This window comes from Ictidomys tridecemlineatus, chromosome 6 (assembly GCF_052094955.1).
Source record: "Ictidomys tridecemlineatus isolate mIctTri1 chromosome 6, mIctTri1.hap1, whole genome shotgun sequence".
Taxonomy (NCBI): Eukaryota; Metazoa; Chordata; class Mammalia; order Rodentia; family Sciuridae; genus Ictidomys; species Ictidomys tridecemlineatus.
The window spans coordinates 61,464,965-61,479,986 of record NC_135482.1 but is presented as its reverse complement, the minus strand read 5'-3'; the positions used below and the strand labels follow the sequence as shown (position 1 = coordinate 61,479,986).

Genomic DNA, 15,022 nt, shown 5'->3' with positions numbered 1-15,022 from the left:
CCTGCTATAACGGACAACCCCAAGATCGCAATGTCTTCACGCCGTAATGAATTCTATTTCATGTAAGCCTGTGTGGATATTTGTGATCAGTGGACTCAAGAATCTAGATCTGTTCATGCTGTGGATCTGCTATCTTAATGATGTGGCTTCAGGTTGCCTGGGTGTCTTCCCACCAGCATCCAAGGAAGAGTCCGCCTGTGGAGAGGGCATAGCCACCCTTCTGTGTCTTGAAAGTAACACATCACTTCTATTTAGAATCTATTGGTAAGAAACAGCTCTGTGGTCTCTTGTTCCAAAGGCCCACCCCACTCTCTATCCAGTGGGTTAAGCCAACATTCTAGAATTAGAGTTGTTTTGAGAAAAAAAGATGCCTCTGGAGAGAAGGCTTTTCAGTGATTTTAATCTGGGCCCAATCTTCTTTTCTGTCATTAATTTGCTCTTAAAGGAGAAGATGAAGAATGATTTAGGGCTTTCTGGACCAGGCCCAGCTGCAGCACCATCACGGGAGTGGACATCTGCCACAAGGACCGAAAGGTTTGACCCAAGGAACCCAAGAGCCAAGACATTACCTAAGGCTGTTGGTCAAGTTGTACAGGTTTCTGGCTACACCAGCCAATTCCACTTTCAACTGAGTACTGAAGAGGTTGTTCATGAGTCTCACCAAAAGGCGACCTTTCTCCCTCTCCCGGATGATCGGGAAGATGAAGCATCTTGGAGGAGAAAACAAAACGGCTGTGGTTGTGGGGACCATAACAGATGACGAGCGTGTTCAGGTAGTGCCCAAACTGAAGGTATGGGCACTGGGCATAAGCAGCCAAGCGCACAGCTTCATCTTCAAGGCCGTGGGCAAGATCCTCACCTTCGACCAGCTGGCCCTGGACTCCCCCAAGGGCAGTGGTACCGGCATTTTGGTGAGGCTCCCAGGACCCTATTCAGCCACACCAAGCCCTTCCAAGGGCTGGAAATTCAAGCATGCCAGTAACCGGAGGGTCAGCCCTGGCTACAAAAACCAACCCTGGGTCTTACTGTTAATACAGAGATTTCTAATTTTGAAAACAAATCAAAACAAAAAGAAGATTTAGAAACCAAAGTGCTGGGGAGAAACAGAGGAGCTAATCATAGATAAAGATTCTGCGCATTCGCGCGTGCAGTTAGCGCCCAGAGGAGCAGGGTTGGAATTGCAGACCACAGGTGTTCACCCGCATTGTACATCAAACATTTGCTCCGTGATTAGATCACTAGAAATCCATCAAAATCCACGGAGAACCCCCTCCCCGGGTCTTAGCCCCTCTCTCCGTAGAGGAATCATTTTTATCTTCTGGTTGCACCCCTATTTACTCGATTGAGATGGTCGTAATCGAAAAGAAAATCACTGGGTGGCCCCCCCTTCTCAGCTCACGGTGACTTCCTTGGTGCCTGGGTCGGTGTTGTGCAGGGGGAATGGCTGAGGAGGGGCCACGGGTTGACTTGTGTGGTTTCAGAGGATGTCCTTGTCTCTGTTTGTCTGGGTCCCTCTTTCTGTCTCTTTACATTCACAGATTGTGTGGCATTTTGGAGGGTGGAGTGCCTGGGCACCTAGCCCACCACTTCCCACCCCAATCTGGCCCTGGGCACAAGCCACATGGTGCTGGCCATCCGCCTGGCCTCTTGCCCATCTCTTACAGCCTCAGCTGCCAGCCTGGCACAGGGACCAACAGAGCTTGCCCCTGCCCTCCCCCAGTGCTGCTCCTGGCCGGAGGGGCATAAGCTGCAGTCCGTGGAGGACCACCAGGTGCTTAGCGCGTATGTGGACAGGGGTGGGGGGGGCAGGAGGGCCAGAGTGGCTACTCTTCCCCACTAGGTCGCAGGTGATGTCTCCTTCCTCTGGGTGCGAGTAAAGCCTGGGAGTGGCTACATTTCATGCCGGTGGGCTGTCCCCAGGGTGGGTGCAGGCAGGGACTCCTGCACTGTGACATGGGCCTGGGTTTGCACAGTAGCACTGAGGTGGACCTGCAGTGAACATTGCCTTTCAGGACACCCAAGTCTGCGGGTGTGGGCGACACCCGTGAGCCTGAGGTTAGGGTGCAGGCTTGGGCTGCAGCACTGGGCCCTTCAGTCCCCTGGCCTGGACCCGCTGCACCTGCTGTAAGGGGCACTGTCCCACCCTGGCTGGGGGAGCTACAGGCCCTCATCCTGGGTGGCGGTGCCCGGCTCTGGGTGTGGACTGGATCTCAGCCCTGGCAGTGAGGGGTGGGCGCGGATGCCCAGTGTGTGAGGATGGTATGTCGGGGGATGCCGGTCATGCCTGTCTTCATACCCATGTGAACTGTATGTTCAAATATGTGAATCCCCTGAAGAGATGTTGGGTGGCGAGGGGGTGGGAAGCCTGAAAAAGATGGAGAATTTATGAGCTGCTTTTGTCAGGAGACAGTCGTAATGAAGAAAATTCAATTTTCTGCAGCTCGGAGAGTCAATATGTTAAATCTCGGAGAAGCTGTGGAGTGACAGCAGAATGGCAAAGTCAATGGGACGTGTGTGGGAGGGAAGCCGTCTATCTGTGTCTGCAGTGGGACCGCCTCCTCTCTGTACCCTTGAACTGAAGCTGGGGGACAGGATGGTACCAGATACTTGAGTTCCTGGAACTGCCCTCCTCTGCCTTTCTCTTCCATGTCAGTGGTCATCTTCTCTTGCTTGGTGCTTGTAGAGAGAAAGGCTGCCCTTTCTCAAGTTCAAGTCTACCCTAGCAACTCTTTTCCGGGAAGTCCTTCTGATAGTCTAACCAGCACTCCCTCTTGCTGCAGTTAATAATTTTATAGTGACTATTTATACCACAGAGTGGTATAAAAAATTCTTTTTTTCTTTCTAACTTTTTATTCTCACATGACTCTCTGTGGCTGGCCTGTCTCCCAGCAAGTTTCAGCTTTCCCCAACCTGTCTTTACATCCTTCTCTCCAGCCTCCTGTTCCCAAAGGCAGTAGCATAGAAAGAGTTTGGGGGAAGGGAAGCTGGGGATTCCTCTGTGAGCCACAGTGTCACCAGGAGCCGTGATTAGCCAAGCTGCTGGCTGTGTAATTGGCGTGTGCCCGCGTCCCAGGGGTCTGGTGTGTTAACAGCGGGTCCCTGTGGTGAGTAACGAGATGGTGCCCATGGCTGGTTGCACACACTAATTAATTAGCGCTTCTCTGGTGTCGAGGAATGAGGAGGAGCTGGGGGAGGTCATGATGGGGGTGTCTTAAAGCTGGAGGGTGACCTGAGGTCCTGTTGGAATAGGGCATACAGGCTGGAGTGCAGGACGAGGGGCCAGAGAGTGGAAATCTGAGATCCTGGCTGAAGAGAGGGTGGGCCCTGGTGGCCTGGGCTGGGCTGGGCTGGGTGGAGGCAGCGCCCCTCCCCCAGCTAAGGGAGGTCTCAGGCCCCATCTTGCAGCCTCCCTTCTCCAGGTGGCCTAGAGGGAGGGAGTGGGATGGGCAGGAGACACCTCAGACTCTTCCCACCTGCTCCTTTCCCTCTGCTCTCCCTCACCACAGCCCACTTCTCACTCAGGGGCTTCACACTCACTGTGTGCACAGAGCTCCAAAGTGCCTTTGCACCCTTGACTTAGTTATCACTGACTCCCCTTTGCTGCCCACACCGCTACAGACTCCTTAGCCTTGGGTTGACCTTGAGGTTCAGAAGCCTCTTCTGAAACCGAAAATCTGAAACCCAGACATTTAGGAGAAATACTATGAAAAACCTGAAGAAATAGGGGGAGGGGAGAAGATGGCTAGAGACCTCCGGATTTCCCACTATCACCATGATCCCTCATGGCAGCAAGAGAGATTAAGGTGCAAGGAGAGGAAGAACTTCCAGCGAGCAGTCGGGCTCTACTTCTTGTTTGCAGAGGTAGAAATCTATGCCCGACATTCGAAGGGATGAGAATGGAAAGGACCCCCAGAAGGAGATGCCCTATCCTTGAGTATTGGGATTTATCAAGGTGTTGTGGGGCGGGAGGCAAAACACCGAGAAAACGCGCAGAAAATAAGAGGAGACTGCGGCGGCGGGGACTCTTTGGCTTCCATGTGGAGGCTGAGTCCCGTTCCCGCACACGGTAATTGCTAAATTACCCGCCATCTGCTCCGCTCTCCGACATAAATTATCTGCGAGGAGAAAAGACGCAGAGGCGGCGCACTTTTCTTCCTCTCGCCCAAACCCGCGCTAGAAGCTGCGGGGGAGTCAGCCTTCCAGCCTGGGAGGGGTGTCGTGGGGGGGGGACACAACAACCTCAGGGGCACAGTATTTGCCTGTGTCCTCCCCTAAGGGGCAGTGGCTTAGGGGAGGTCGGGATGTCCGGCCTCCGGAGGTCCCCGGGCTGCCCAGGCGGACCCCTGGGAACCGGGGCGGGGGCGAGCTGTGCGCTGGGCCCTGCGTCCCAAGGCCACTCGGGAGGGAGGCGGGGCTCGCCGTGGCGGGCGGGGCTTCCCCAGGTGGGACCGAGTTGCGGAGCCAGGTTTTTGCCCCGTCACCCCCTTCCTTCCTTCTCCCGGCTGCCCACCACTTGGCTTGTGGGGTGGTGTCCCCAGATCTCCTGACGCCATCCCGCATCCCAGAAGGAAGAAGGGAGGAGGGCAGGAGGAGGGCGCGCAGGAGAGGGGCTGGCCTCCTTCCTATCATTTTGCTCGGAGCCTCCCCCGGGTCTAGGTTTTGGAGGGCGAGAGAGGTGCGAAGGCGGGTGTGGGAGAAGTGACTTGAAATGGGGCAGGAATGCTAGGACTCCGCAGGCTGGAAGGCGGAGGTAACGGGAGGTGGACCCCTGGGAGATGAGGTGTCTTAGTGGCAGAAGCTGGCGGGGAGTGGGGCGGGGGCGCAGGCCTGCAGTCCTTCCCCTGTCGCTCGGGAGGCTGAGGCAGGAAGGTCGCAAGTTCAAAGCCAGCCTCAGCAAGGCCCTGTTTTCAGAAAAAAAAAAAAAGGCAAGAGGGGTGGAAAGTTGTCTGAGCAGCCACGGGCAGCGCGGGGAGGTGGAGAGCCAGGATGTGGGCAATGCTAGATGGAGACTCAGAGATGCAGGTGGTTGGGTTTCTGGATGGAACTGGAGGAGGGCCCCAGGGAGAGGGATGAGACGACAAGATGCTCTGCAGCCACTCAGGCCCTGGGAGGAACCCAGGGAGCAAAGGCCCTGGCAGGGAGAGCAAGGGCGTTTGCGGGTCCTTGGAGGGTCCCAATCCATCTCCACTTCCGGCTTTGAGACTGAAGTTGACTCTTGAAGGGAGCAGAGGGGCCGCCTGGGCGGGCCCCAGCCCTCCCAGCTCCAGGCACCTGCAGGGGTGTGCCCATCGGGCGGGGCGGGCTGCGCCATTCCCAGCTCTGAGCGCAGGAGCTAGTGGGGTTTCTTCGGAGCGATTGTTTAGTATTCATGGGGCGACGCAATCTCTCCCACATCTGCTTAGCACAGCAAGTCCTGTCATATAACTGTCTCCCTCACTGTCTGTCCATAAAGAATGTCTCGGAATTGGTGTAATTCAGAGAAATTAATGACGACTTTCCGCGGGACGGCTCCCTGGGGGATGATTAACACTTCATCGTCCATCTGATGCGCGGGGCCCAGCGCTCCATCGCGAACATTTGGGCCGTGGCCAGCCGCATTAAAGGTTATTACGGAAAACGCGACCTGCAAACGGGCGAGAGGCATGATGGACCAGGAGGGGCGGGGGCCGAGGGCGGGGGAGTCAGATGGAGCAGGCCAAGTCCGAGATCAAGTTTCCCGAGGTGTGCGCACCTGGGGGGTCCGAGGCGCAGGAGATGGGTTTTTGTGTGAGCAACTGCAGGGCTGGGAGGTTGTTGGGGAGCTGCTGTGCCCATACCTCCACCGCAGAGGCTAGGGAAGGGAGTGGGGTCCTTTTTCATGGGTGGGCACATTGCTGATGGAGGCTTTCCTTGTCTTTTAATCCTCACAGCGTTGTTGGGTAAGTTTCGTTCACCCCACCTTACAGTTATGTAACAGGTTCAGCGATGCAATGGGCCCAAGTTAGCACAGCTTGTTGAGAGACAAAGGCAGGATTTGAACTCAGGTCCTTGATTCCTAAGCTTTTGCTTTTTCCATCACACCATGGAGCAGATGGTTAGACTCTTTTAGGTGTCATCCTCACCTTCCCGCACAGGGGAGGGTGGATGAGCATGCGCAAATGTTCACTTTATGAATGAATGAGTTCTCTTTGCAGGTTCCACTACCATGGTCTGGTCCAGAGACTCTGGTGGCAGGAAAGGAGATACAGCAGAGAGGCTCCCGTTTGGACCAGGAAACTGGAAATAAGTTCCCTATGGGTTTACCTCTGCCCGGACATTCTAAGCCTCTAGAATCCAGAGACTGGAGTCTGTCCGTAGTTAGCAGAAGGGATAGAGAGGAGGGTTTGGACAAGTGTAAATTTGATGAGTGTAAATTTGTGTGTAAATGGATGAATTTATGAGTATATGCTTGTGCTGTATGTCTATGAGGATGTGTGTGATGTATGTGTGCATGGATGTGTATTTGGAGCGTATGTGTTTGTGTGTATCCATGTGTGCAGGTGCATGTGTGCATACGTGTTCCAGAGGACCCTGAAGGTTCAACAGAAGTTCTCCATTTGTTCAAATGACTAGCACGGTCCAGGATGTGGCGTTAGGGCCCGGGGGTGGGGTCGTGGAGGAAGGTCAGGAGGGAAAGGCTATTTCTGCTTGGGGTGGAGGAGATTTGGGGAACCTGAGCAGTGAGTGCCTTTGCCCTGCCAAGTCCAAGGGGGAAGGCATTAAGGTCCCAGGTCTGAAGCTGAGTGGGGACTGGGTCCTGAGGCCTTCACTTGGGACTTGGATTGGAAGTACTCAAAGGCCCTGCTCTGACCAGGGAGGGTGTGCAGAGGGGAGGGAGACTGCACATGGCCAGTTTAGGTTAGGTCTACTCTCCCCTGCCCCCACTCCATAGGTTTTAAGTATTACCTTCTATTTAGCCTGCAGTGTGTGTGTGTGTGTGTGTGTGTGGGTTGGTACTAGGGATTGAACCCAGGGGTATGGAACCACTGAGCTATACCCCAGTCCTTTTTTATTTTTAGTTTGAAATGGACTCACTAAATTGTTGAGGCTGGCCCTGAACTTGCCAACCTCCTTCCTCGGTCTCCTGAGTTGCTAGAATTACAGGCATGGGCCATGGCACCTGCCTAACCTGTAATTCTTAACTCTAGGCCCACTGCACTCTGTCTTACTGTGGGGAGTACCCAGAAGTCTTTGCATGTAACCTTCTGACTCTGGGAACACCTTGCCACAGAGAAAACATCTATCATCGCTAACTACTAAGAGGCCCCTACAATTTGTCTCTTGGAGCCTCTAATAGGGTCATGTCTGTCTTGTCATGGACTTGCACACAAGTTGAGGCTTTCCGGCCACTTGTGCTGGGAGGTTCTTCCATGAGTCTAACTTCAAATCCTCTTTTGTAATTGATGCCAAACAGGCCCAGCCTAAGTTGGTGAAATGGGAATCTTAGGCTCACCCCTCCTCCTGTCTCCAGCAGCGGAGTAGTTTCTGACTGAGGAGTGGATCTGGAGTACAGTGACACTGAGAGAGAGCGCAGCCGTGAATGCTGGTGGGTCACCGATGGCTCAGACTGTGCTTTGGGAGGAGGGCAGTCATGAGCAGCACTGTCTCAGGGAGTGGAGTCAGGGCGCAGCCTCTTTACAGACAGGAGCCAGTCCTCAGGGGCCGGAAGACTTACCCTGTATCTGCTCTGTGGCAGCTGTCGGCAGGCCTCGGGGTCTTCTTGTGCCCCATGTGGAGGACCCTAGATTTGGTTCTCCTGGTTTTCTGGGGGTGGCGGGGAGGAGGAGGAATGCGTGGGACACACTGGACGGCCCTGCGGCCCCTTCCTCATGGAGAGGCCTGCAGTGACCCCTCCCTGGAGGGCCTGTAGGTCTCCCGCCCACTCCTGCTCCCTTCCACCCCCACCTTCCTCTGCAGTCTCCCTCAGATTGGCCCCTTAGCTCTCTCCCGGCAGCCGCCCCTGTGTTCAGTCCTCTCTGTCCCCCTAGCCTCAGACGGTCCTCTGCAGCTTACACCATCTCTCTCCCTTGCCTTCAGACCTACCCTTCAGCCCTATACAATACTGTCCTGTGCTCTCCTCCTCCGGGGTGCCCTCCTTGATTAACCCTCCTATTCAGGATCCCCAATGCTCCCTTTTCCTTCTTCCCTCCCCTCCTCCACCTGCTCCTCTTCTTCTTCTTGGGATTGAACCCAGGTGCACTCTACCATCAAGCCAGGATCTTGTCAAGTTGCTGAGGCTGGCCTTGAACTTGTGACCCCAGAGTGGCTGGGATGGGGACATGGGCATGAGCAGCGCCCAGCTCAAACTTTTCTTTTTTAAACCACTGCCAAGGTGCCCGAGGCCTCTTCTTGTTCTTCCTGGCTGGCTCTGTGCCTTGTCCCTGTCCCCTTCATGCTGGTCTGGTCCCACCCTAGGAGCAGGACAGGGTTGATTCCCGCGGGGCTCAGCCTCCTTGCCTCTTGGGCCTCTGCAGGCCCCCTCCGTCGCCCCAGGCGGGCAGGACTGCAGAGGAGAACCGAGGAACTGTCCCCTTTTCCTCTTTGCTGGGAATGGCGGTGGTAACTGGCTGTCCTCCTGCAGAGGGAGGAGGGGACAAAGATCTCGTCCTCCCGTTTGCTTCGGGTTTAGCCTTTACCCCTGGTTCCTGGTGCTCCCTCTGTCTGGCTGCCTCTGCTGGCCCACGTTCTGCACTGCGCCCGGGGTCCCTGACCATGGGCTGGGTCTGAACCGCAGGCTTGGGCTTCTCGATGCCCCTGCCCACCTGCTAGAGTCCTGCGCCTCCTTCAGGTTCTTTCTCAGGCTTCCCTCTGCTGGCCTTTTCCTTCTCCTGCTCAATCTCCAGCCAGCCCAGCCAGCCCCCAGGCCTGAGTGCTTCCAGAGTACACCCCGTCAAGGTTGGGCCCTGCCTGGGGTGAAGTGGAGATGCGGTCAAGGCCAGGTCCTGGCTCTGGGGAAGCACCAGGCCCAGCTCAGAACCTATCGATGTGTTGACTGCCACCTTGTGGTGGTTTCTGAGAACTGCAAGCTTGGGGTCCTGGTGCCTAGAGGGGAACCTTCTAGAAAGGGAGAAAGGGCAAAAGGGATGGTGACAGAGGTGTGTATTGTGAGGGTAGTGGGCCTCAGACTTCCTAACCAACACTGGAGGTCTCCTCAGTGAACCTCTGAATTCCTAATTGGCAGGGGAGTAGAAGCCTGGGAGGAAAGCCAAGTAGCAAGGACACCTCTAGATGGAGCAAGATAATTGAAACTCTGTCCTCAGGATTGTTGTAATCCTCCCTCCCGAAAAGAAACCCTAAGAAGGAGAGAGTCTGAAGCTGAAGCAGGAGGAGTTGAGGTCTGACCTGCAGAAGAACTTCCCAAGGAAGTCCTCAAGTGCAATTGGAGTTTATTGCTTCCGACAGCTGCAGTTTTTTCAAAGCTGACCCCCATCCTATCAGTGAGTCCCCACTCCCCCCAGCCTCCTTAATCTCACCACGCTTAGTTTCATTGGGCCTATTCAGAAAACTCCAGGTTCCTTAGCCTTCCTACTCCAATTTGGGTTGTACCTATGACCAAAATGTTGATCTGGGAATTCGCTTCTCTGGTCTAACTTCAGTACTTCCTGCTGCACTAAAAACAGAGAGAACTGCCATATATTTAGCAGAACTGTTGGCACCTCAAAAAGTGGGGAAGATTCTGAGGGAGGGCAGCTTGGTCTCAGCTTCTCTTCCCCCACCTCCTTGGATCCTTGGATATGAGAGGATGGGACAAAGTGATCCACTGGACAGTTGTTCTACTTGGGCTTCAGGATTCACAGGTGCTGGATTCCTCTGAGTTCCAATCATGGGCCTTGTTATTGCCTTCTGTAGAGTGGGAACTGCAGGGAGGAAATAGAGAGGTTTTTGTCCCTTTCAGCCTGAGTCCCTCTGATCTTTAGAGTCCCTTTTCTCTACCTAAATCCCAGGGCCCCTGAGGTTCTCGGGAATTCTTGAAGTTTCTGTATTTTCCTGCGCCTCCACTCTGCCCACGCCCACCCCAGTCCTTCCTGCCATTCTCTCAGCTCCCCCTGGTACTTCTTGGAGATTCTGGCCAGAAGCCCTGGCTCTCAGGCCCTGCACCCCCCCTCGGAGGTGCTGTTCCTCCCCTGCCTCATTTGCTGCCGCTGACCTTACTGAGTTAAATTAAAAAGCAATGTTCTGTGTGTGGCTCCAGCCCCGTGGAGCTTGACTCTGGGAAGACGAAGACAATTACCGGCCCCTCCATCTCCCTCTCGTCTGGCTGCCTTATAATTTTTTCCCCCGCTGCCTGGTATGCAACATTTATGTTTTTAATAACACCAGAATGGTTTTGACCTTGGGAATTCATAGCAGAATGGGCACTGTGAGAAGCCCCAGCGTGATGGGCGTTTGTCTGAGCCCTTTGCAGGAAGGAGGCTCTCTGGTGCCTCCTGGATTCTGGGCAAGGTGTGCGGGGCAGGTGTGGGGGGCCTCCTGGGGGGGGGATGTAGGGGAAAACCTCAAAGCCCAGAGTGGACCCAGAGATTCATGAGGAGGAGGAGGGGAAGGGCAGGGTGGAAGTTAAAACGAGGGGTTTGAGAGGTTGGGAGGGGTGGTAGGAAGGAGGCACGTGTGGGTGCTGCAGGGAAGGGGCAGTGTGTGACCCACCTGTGTGCACATGCTCAGTCCACCAGCCCCAAATTCACACACGTGCCCACAGCCATACTGGGCTCCATTTTTCCCCCTCAGTTTCTCTCACCTCATCTCCAGCTCTCTGGCTCCAAGTGAGGACCAGCCAGAGGACTGAGGTCACACCCAAAGTAGAACTTCCCAGTGGAGGGTGCAGGATGCAGGAAGCAGGGCTAGAGCCCCCCACCCGGGCCCCTCCTGCTCCTCCTCCTCTCTTTGTGCCCTTTCCCTGGCCAGCTTGGCTTTTGAGGTTAGGGGAGGGCCAGGGCAAGAAGGACCTGGAGGCAGAGCAGGTAGAAGTGGAGGGACTGGAGGGGCAGGAGCCGTGAAGGAAATGGAGAGAGCCCCTCTGGGAAGAGAGAGTTGGGGACCCTGCTGGGCCCCTTACTTCCTCTGTGAAGGGCTGTGGCAGACCAGGCTTAGAACAGGGAAGGGACTTCTCTGTCTCCAGCTTCAAGGAGCCTCTGGAAATACAGTGAAACGCACAAATTATAAATGAAGACATGTTCCTCTTGCAGTTCAGGAAGCAGCCAGAGAGGGGTGTGGGGCACACAACGAGGTGTCTCTGGTGTGCATCTTGGTGCTCTGGGTGAACAGTCCTGTGTGCACCGGTTACATATGTAAGCATGGGGAACCGTGTGGCTTGACATCGGAATTTCTGAATGGCTGGGGCCTGTGGAGGGTGGGTTTATTTAGGGAGCAGTTAGCCCCTTGCTCTGAGAATCAAGAAAATCTGGGTTCTGGTTCTGGTTCCATTTATCAGCTGGGACCCTAGGGAACATCACCTCTTTGAGTCTGAGTGTCATTTTCTGCACTGGGAGGGATAAGCTACAACTTCTGCGTCACGGGTTCCATGGCTGGGGAACAGGAAATGCAAGTGGGAGAGGACAGAGGCAGGTGATAAGATCTTGGGGGCAAAGGAGTCTGAGAAGGGTGGAGAGCAGTGTAAGAAGGATTTCCTGAATTCAGAAATTCGTGTTTTCTTGCCTGGGCAGCCTAACGTGGCTTTGCCCCATCCCAAGGAGCATTCAGGGCCTGTGCCTGGCTGGGTAGGGAGCTCTGCTCTCTGCCGCCCTCCTGTGGCCGCCCAGCCCTTCGCAGGTCCTGTGGAGAAGGCTCTGCTTATCCACAGAGCTGCGTCCCTCGCCCCCTGGTGGAAAATTTCGTGTATTACAAGAAGCGATCTTGGGTTTCCAAACACATCTTTTTCCAACCGTGTCCCTATTTTCTGGAAGCATCCATGACTTCTTACAGCTGTGAAGGTCTTCCTGAGATGTAACCGTCTGTACTTTTCCCTAAAGTTTTAAGTTATGGGTTTGGAGAGTGCTCTGCGGAGACAAGGGGCTGAATGAGACTGGGCATTCTCTTCTTCCTCCTTGAGTTCATCCATAACCTCAGCTTCTTAGGCTTTCAGGGAATTTTCAAAGATAGAAGTCAGGTTCCAGTGACATTCCTGGAGAAAATGGGTCTGGTGCAGACCAGGCATTATGTGTCTGGGCTTCCTCGAAGTTGCACCTGAGCTCAGTCCATCAGCGACAACAGGGAGATGAATTGGCAGGAGCCAGGAGGCAAGAGACAGGGATGATGGAGGGAGATGGCATATTTGACAGATGCTGACAGAGCTCGTTATTTGCTAGCTCTGGAATCTCCTCCCACCCACCAAGCTGCCCTTGGCCCTCCCCTCCTAGCACTCAATGCTCATTAATGACTGTCTGTCTTTGGGGGAGAAACCAGTGGCCAGGCTGCTCTGAGGGTGGGCAAGAGGAGGGAGAGGAAGAAGCAGCAACACCGGGCAGATGATGGAGGAGAAGTGGTTGGCATGACTGGGATCTGAAGCTGGGTCCCATGATCACTGGGGTGGCTGGAAGGCTTGGAGGGGGAAATTGTCCAAGGGGGCGGATCCTCAGTTGCTGGCGGGGAGTGGGTGTGGGACCCGGAGACATTTAAAGGGATTGAGTTTCACTGATTCTGAGAGAACTGGTGAAATAGGAGCCAGCAACTTTAATGAGGGCTTCCTATGGACAGGGAAAGTTTCTGTGTGCTCTGAGGGGATAGAAGAGAGGCAAGCACTACCTTTCCTGTTCACCCTCCGGTATTTTAAGGCCCAGGACTTGTTACTCCAGGGAGTGAGGGGTGAAAGGAGCATACTCTATTCTCAGATGCTCCCTGCTCCCCACCGTGCCAGTATGGAACCCTGGCGTCATGCACGCTGGGTACCTGCTCTTCCGCTGAGCCACATCCCCAGCCCTCAGGTCCTTTTCAATTCTTCACACAACCCCCTTTGGCAAAGCACCACCTCCAGTCCCTGGCCACCTCTCCTCGTTTCTTTTAGAATGTACCAGACACGTAGAGACCTGGGGGGAGGAAGGGGACCCTCGGGTGTTCCAGAATTTAAGTGATTTCCACTGGACGAACTGGGGTGATGGGGGTAAGTCATGCTACCCTGAGCGGCCAGGGTGGCGGGCAGGGAGGGGAGCGGCGTTGGGAGCGGCGGAGATGCTGGGCGACGAGAGAATGCTGCAGTCGGAGCCCGCGCTGCATCCTAATCAGCGCTGCGGAGGCTGCGCTGCGCGGCCGTCAATCTTCCACACAAAGGGCCGCCCGCCCCTTCCCGTCGCAGCCCTCTGCGCCAGCCTCCCCACTCCATCCCCAGATCGGAGGGGCAGTGCAGAGTGGCAAAAAAGGGGTGAGACGGACACACGGACAGGGACACATGGACACCCCCAATATAGTCAAGCCAGGACCGACAGAGTGGGACCAAAGAGGCCAAGTGGGACCCAGCACCTGGAGGGTAGAGAGGTGGACACAGAGTGTACAGAGACAGGCTCTGGTAGAGTGGAAAAGGAGAGGTAGAACCAAGACAAGAGAGCAAAGGCGGGAAGATGGAAAACAGACACAAAGATGGGGGCCAGAGACCCCACACCGGGGAAACAGACATGGACTTGGTGACCTGAGAAGGACCCCGTGTGTGTGTGTGGGGGGGGGGGGGGGGGAGTTGAGAGCCATGGACCCAGAAGCAGACACCAATCCAGGGCCTGGGTTGATCAGTGTACACATAGACAGATGGAGACAGGGAGAAGATGGGAGCAGAGGAGAGAGGAAATAAGAAGAGGGAGGCAGTAAGGAGGAGTAGGCAGCTGCAGAGAGGGCTCTGCTGGCTTCCCACGACCTGGGACTCCTGTGGGAGGAGATGCACCTGTGGGTGGGTGGGAGTGTGGCTGCAAGAGCACAGCAATTCCCAGCTCTGTTCAAAATGCCAGAATCATCGGTGCCGAAATAGACTTCCACACCCGCCCCCTGCAGTGAGTGACCCCCTCCCTCTGCAGTGAGAGAACAATTTTAGTGGGGCATGGAGGACAGAACAGAAGAAAAGGTGGAAGTTAGAGAAAGGCTGAGAAAAGAAAGGGGGAAGGCAGAGCCCCCCCCCCCCAGCAGACTAGGGCTGGGAATGTCGCTCAGTGGTAGAGCACTTGCCTAGCATGGAGGAAGCCCTGGGTTCAGTCCCAACACACACACACACACACACACACACACACACACACACGGAAAGAAAAGGGAGTAGAGAAACTGACAGTGGAGAAATAAATATAATGGAGGCAAGGAGTGTGTGGGTGAAAGGCATGCAGGGAGAGGGTGTGAAGGGCCTGGAGAGGTGGCCACTGAAGGAGGATACACCAAGGGAATGGGGAATGGGGAGGGAGAGCAGACAGGAACCTAACTCCCCAAAGAGAATGGGCTGGGTCAGGATTAAAGAGCCCTGCAGTGAATTGGGGAGGCAGTCAGTGAGTGGGGTTTTTTTTTTTTTTTAGGGTGACCTTGTCTTTTTTTTTGTACAAAAAATCTGTTCCAAAGCATGCCATCTCCTTGAAAGTAGCACTTTTAGCTGCTGCTGCTGCTGCTGCCTGGGTCATTCGTGGCAATTCCTCTTTGGGGATCACTTTTAAAGCCTGTGATACAGCATTGAGCATTCTCACCAGAGGCAAATTTGTATCCTTAAGGGTGGATCTAATTTTTGAAAACAGCCAAGTGGTTGTTAGGAATCAAGGCTGGAGAATAAGGTGAGGACCCAGCTGGGGAACAATATTTCCAGTTAAGAACAAGGTGAATGTGGGAAGACAAGGTGGAAAGTGTGCCTTCCTCCAAAGAGTGTCTGAAAGGCCACACTGAAGGAGTCCCTTGCAGGATGTGACAAAAGGAGACCTTCCAGATACTGCTAGAGGCCCAGTTACATTTGTTTGTTAAAATAGGGCACTTGTGCCCCCAGGAGCATTCACAGCCTGGCACTCTGAGAGGTGAGACCTGGTATTTGAGTACTTGGTCACAAATGGTCCTGCCCTTG

At 54.7% G+C, this 15,022-nt stretch overlaps 1 pseudogene; it reads left to right on the top strand.

The window, feature by feature from the left end:
• Nucleotides 1–30: 30 nt before the first annotated feature.
• LOC110598124 (large ribosomal subunit protein eL18 pseudogene) lies at nt 31–1,082 on the top strand (annotated as a pseudogene).
• Nucleotides 1,083–15,022: the final 13,940 nt, after the last annotated feature.